The sequence below is a fragment of the Suricata suricatta genome, chromosome 11 (genome assembly GCF_006229205.1).
Source record: "Suricata suricatta isolate VVHF042 chromosome 11, meerkat_22Aug2017_6uvM2_HiC, whole genome shotgun sequence".
NCBI classification, from domain to species: domain Eukaryota; kingdom Metazoa; phylum Chordata; class Mammalia; order Carnivora; family Herpestidae; genus Suricata; species Suricata suricatta.
In genome coordinates this window covers 51665640-51671579 of record NC_043710.1, presented here as the reverse complement: position 1 = coordinate 51671579, position 5940 = coordinate 51665640, and the positions used below count along the sequence as shown (strand labels likewise).

The 5940-nt window shown below is 38.5% G+C and overlaps 1 pseudogene; it reads left to right on the top strand.

Moving 5' to 3' along the window:
- LOC115272563 overlaps window positions 1-5940 on the top strand; it is a 12737-nt pseudogene that overhangs the window by 781 nt on the left and 6016 nt on the right.

Here is a 5940-nt window from a genome sequence, read left to right as displayed (position 1 = left end):
AAAGACCCAGCAGATACGAAGCAGGATGAAGAAGTGGCTTTCCCTGATAAGGTAGTGAAAAAGTCTTACATTTTATCAGTAAGTACAGAACGTCCTAAGGTCAGAAATGAAATGCTACCTCCCATGTGTTCAACAGCTTACAGATTGAATAATAATTTCTATAAGGTTTTGTTGTTTTCCTGAGGACTTATTTATTAATAGAACTTGCATTGCAATGCAAGAGAGAAACAGAACTAAGTTTTCCTAATACACCTTTCAGAAAAGATTTCTGAAAGTCTGCAATAGAGAATCATGGCTATTATTGGCAGTACAACTGCTGTTGCATCTTAGTGACAAGAAAGCATGGTTGCCATGTGAAAATTATGACCCTTAGTTCTCCAGTATTTTCAGTGAGTTAGAAATACCTGTACCCAACATTCTGGGAACAAACCTTTTTTACATTATTCAAGAAATAGTCCTTATATCAAAATACATAATGCAGTGATACTGGACTTTTTGTTGTTGTTAGATTAGAGGTGAGAGACAACTGAATCTATGATGCTGAGCTTTCCTCTCCATCTATTACTTTTTCCTCAATAGGGACTTAACACAAATTCAATAAAGGATTTGCATATTTGGACAGAACCAAACACTCCTGTGTCCGGACGGAGTTTTTCTACAGCTTTTTGTGAAACTGCTCTATGTGTAAATATAGTGCCAGTAAGTTTCTTCTTGAAGCCCTGAATATCAGTATGGTGATTGTCTAGAAAGACACAAGAGCTGTGCTCTAAGGTACTATTTTGGAACCATTGAAAAGTATAGTTTCCTTAATATCTTCTCCAAATATACTACTACATTTGTAGTAGTACTATTCCATTTGAGGTAGTACTGTTGAGACTAACAATAGAATGTATCATTAGATGAGGCTGGAAACCCTGTTACAAATATTCTCTTCTTAAACACATCTTGATGGAGATCTACCTACTCCCTCAGTGAATTGATCCTCCCTCAAATAAGCCAAGAGAAGACTCAGCAAGGCCCATGGAAAAGAATGGCACAGGAGTTAAGGTTTGGTAGGAGGAGAGTAAAATGACAAGATCTATAAAAAAATACAGAAAACAAAAAGCTATTAGTCTCAATCAATAAACCCAATGTCATTGTGATTTAAAGGAATTATTTCTAAATTAATCAATCTTGAAAATATATTTTGAAGCTTAAATTATAATAACTTGAATAAATAAGTCTCAACTTATAAAATTGCTTGACTCAATCTTGTTTTTAAAATTTACTTCTTTACTGGAGTCCCTGCATGGCTCAGTTGGTTGATTTCAGCTCAAGGCATGATCTCACAGTTCATGAGTTCAATCAAACTAAGCATAAGGCTCTGCTCTGACAGCATGGGGCCTGCTTGGGATTCTCTCTCTCTCTCTCTCTCTCTCTCTCTCTCTCTCTCTTTCTCTGCCCCTCCTCTCTCTTTCTCAAAATAAATAAACTCAAAAAAGATTATATCCTTTTGATGCATACCTCCTTGATGTGTGATTTGTATATATGTAATGATAAGAGATTTATTGGAGAATAAAATCCATCATCTTTTCACAACCATGTAGTGGGATCCTCAGTGAACCTTTGGCATAAATTCTAATGTGATGAAGGAAGAGTGGGTGTTGACTGAACACAAACTACAGTACAGATTATACTTTGCTCTCCCTGGATGTCCCTTTTTAGTAGCTATTTTTTTTAAGATCCACAAGTGAAGAGTAATAGCTCCTCTGAGCAATTAGCTTATAGCCTAGCTTTCAAATTGTGCAATGAACTCTTATTCATTCCTCTCCTCAACTATAGGTTAGAAATGTTTCATTATCTATAGCAGACAAAAGAGCAGGGATAATCTTCTAATATTGCATTATCTATTTCCCAAAATATTTGCACTGAATAATTTCTAGGAATCTTCAAGTAAAAAAATAATCAAGTCAAGACAAATGAGATTGCTTTATTGCAGTTTCCAGAACTGCAAAGGGAATTAAGGTTTCATCAAATTTATTTGGTGAGTTTGTGATAGAACTAAGATGAAAGGTCATGCCCCTGCTCTTTGTTCTGCAACAATTTCCATCACTAAATTTCTCTTCAACAACAAACAGATATTTATAAACACAAAACTTTCCCCTGCCAGGTAATTGGATAAATGTGAGAAATAAAAAATAAATAGGATGGATCCCACATCCTTCTTACATTATGCTCCACGTACCACACTGGGTAGGACAAGAAAAGTAATACTGCTGATTCTGCTGACCACAAGAGCACTTCCTGTGCTAGTGTCTTCACATCAGAAGTTATAAGAGGACCATTCAATTGGTTATAGAAGTCCTCAGAGAGTAATTTAGCACCAGACCTTGTGCAGGATGACAGGTGTGGTGTGGAAGGTTCACAGATCTATACAGAGCACCCATACCATTATTTTCTAGAGCCGTCTCATCAATCTCAAATATTCCTTCATTGTATATCTATTATTCTCCATACTTCCTCCACTTTCAGTAAATTATTGGAAATTTGTAAAGCTGTATATGGAGGGAGTAAGAGAAGTTTTCCTATTTCTCACCACAGCACAGTCCACACTAAAATCACCAGATTACCAGTTTGTTCTTCTTTGGACTGTTTAACCACTGATAAAAGATGACTTTGGTTATTATGATATCCTCTCTCTCTTTTTTTTTTTTAACTTTGGTGATTCTGTATAAAAATATGTTGGGTCATTATAGATGTGTGTGCTCCTGGACGTGATTACTGTCACTGTCTTATCTCAAAACTTAGCTTTCAGGAGGAAGTTCTCCTACTTAAACTTAGGATTCATGGTTACAAACATCTCTTAGTTCTTAATCTGTTCCCCTCCTCCTTTGCCCATTTCAATGCCATTTAAAGAGCAACAATGTATTTCACTGTCCAAAGAGTATTCTCTTTAGGGATCAGAGCTGCATAAGTAGTGAGCACAGATGTACATTCAACACTTGAAGATGAACAAATAAACTTTTCTTGGTGATCACTTAGGTTTTGGATTCTGCCTACCCCATTTCTTGCTGGTATCGCATACTAGCTAAAACACATTTCTGTCTGCCAATCACCCTGGGTGTTAATACTTTAATACCTTTCCTATGCCTGATGCTTTTCTATGTGCTCACCCACTGCACAGACACACATGCACTCACACACATGTGTACAGGCACAGACAATGCAGACACAATCCCACACATCTTCATGATGCTTCACACTAGTGGGAATTTTATCCTATCAATAACTACAATGGCGGTACTTATTAATAATGGTACATAACAGTAATTATTTACTTAATTTTTAAAATTTTTTTGTTTGTTTTTTATTTATTTTTGATACTGAGAGAGACAGAGCATGAGAGGGGGAGGGGCAGAGAGAGAAGGAGACACAGAACTGGAAGCAGGCTCCAGGCTCTGAGCTAGCAGTCAGCACAGAGCCTGATGCGGGGCTCGAACCCACGAATGTGAGATCTGACCTGAGCCGAAGCCGGAGGCTTAACCGACTGAGCCACCCAGGCTCCCCTACTTAATTTTTAAAAAGTACTTTGAATTTTCAAAGTATTTGACTTTGTCTGACTACACATTAGGAAACACCTGAAGCTGCCACCCAAAGCTGTCACCTATTTGAAAAGTTTTCAAAAACAAGGTTTCAAGGGAGTGTTTAGCATCTGCAGATATGCAGATAGAAGTCACACCAGGCTTGTAATTCTCAAACTTTTCTTTAACACAGCACAGAACTTCCCTGGTTCTGTTGTTCTCCCCTCCCCTTTTCCTTTCCCTCTAGCTTTCTTTCCTCCCTTCCCTTCTCCCTTCTTCCTTTCCTTCTCCCTACCCCTTCCCTTCCTTTCCCTTCCTTTCCCATTTCTTCTTCTTTTTTTTTTAATACCATAAGCTAAACTGCTCTAAATAGCAAAATTAGCAAGTATAGTATTCTAGTCCTGAATGTACCATTTATTAAAAAGGAGGCATTGAACAAATTACTTTCTTCATTACTTGCAAGTACTATTTATTTCGTTCTTCTTTCCTTCCTCCATCACTCCCGTCCTCTCTTTTCTCCTTCTTTCCTTGCTTTGTTCCTTCGTTCCTTCATTCGTTCGTTCGTTTGTTCCTTCCTTCCTTCCTTCCTTCCTTCCTTCCTTCCTTCCTTCCTTCCTTCTTTTTCATTGAGAGAAGAGACAGCATGAGTGCACACAAGTACGGAGGTAGAGAGGGAGAGGAAGAGAAAGAATCCCAAGCAGGCTCCCCACACAGTGCAGAATCCCACTTGGGGCTGTATTCCAGCACCATGAGATCATGACCAGAGCCAAAATTAAGATCCACACACATGAGCCACCCGGGCGGCTGAGTCGGTTAAGCATCCAACTTCACTCAGGTCATATCTTTCAGTTTGTGAGCCTGAGCCCTGCATTGGGCTCTGCGCTGACTACTGAGGTACACACATGACTCTGAACTGAATTCCTTTTTCAGTAATTACATTAATGGTAAAATTAGAAAATGTTATATGGAATCTAAAAATTTGATGGTAGTATGGTGTCAATTGTAATTTTATAATGATGGGTGTATTATGTTCATGTAAGAGAATATCCTTGTTTGTAGAAAACATACACTAAAAATTTTGGGAGCAAAAGAATATCAGGGAGGAAATTTATTCTCAATTGCATCACATAAATATATTATTTGTGCTCCACTTGGAATTTTTCCTTAGAAAATACTGAAAATGTCTTCATGGGGGAAATATCTGAATAAAATAGATTATTATTTCATGTACAGACTTTTTATATACAGAAGAGGGCTAGAAAATACTCCAGTGTTTCACACTTAAGTGCATAATTAACTTGTCCAACTAATAATTAAGTGAATGCTTTAAGCAAATTGTGTGTCGTTTTTACAACATTTTTTTCAACATTTTAGAATAATGTTCTTTATATTACAGCTGTCAGAAATGAGACACATGTCTCAAGGGTTCTGAAAATGGAAAATTTTTACAGAAGAATTCAGTGAACAATAAAAGGGACATTTCAGGGAAAATAAGCCTTATATAAACATCTTTCATTGATTACAGACTGAAACTAAAATTTTCGGAATTCTGACATCATCTATTTCCCTTGAGTGTTTACATCTTGCCTTCTCCTTCCAAGTAGGTATTGAATTTTAGTCTATGTAGTGAGTCAACCTGCCTGCAAAAATTTGTGGACTCAGGAAAGTGCTGTCATTTACTTGTTCCTCTCAAGCCTAGGGAGCTACTAGCTTGCAGTGATCAGGTGGAATCTTCCACTTGCATCAGCCATCAAGAGGTAATAGTGACTCCCAGGAGTCTGGGTCCACCTGGCCCATACAATCATCTTCATTCCTTCCTCATAAACCTCCTGCAGAGGGGATCTCCTCCGGAGTCTACACTAGCCTGACCTGAGCTACAATGTGAGGATGTGTGTTATACTCAACGACTTCCACACAGAGCACAGAGTTTGACAATACTGTGGAAATATTGATCTCATCTTGAATATTATCTTCAAATAATCATGCCTGCTTCTTCTGCTTCTATCATCAATACCTCCATATTTATTCTCACAGGGTTCCCTGGCCTGAACCAGTACTATTCGTAGTTTTCAATTCCCTTCTTCTCCATCTATGCCATGGTTTTCCTAGGAAACTGCATGGTGCTTCACATGATCCAGACAGAGCCCAGCCTGCACAAGCCCATGTTCTACTTCCTGGCCATGCTGGCCCTCACTGACCTGTGCATGGGGCTGTCCACAGTGCACACAGTGCTGGGGATCCTGTGGGGGTTCAGCCAGGAAATTGGTCTGAATGCCTGCATTTCACAGGCTTACTTTATCCATGGGCTTTCTGGCACAGAGTCTGGAGTCCTTCTTGCCATGGCCTTTGATCGCTTCACTGCCATCTGCAATCCTCTGAG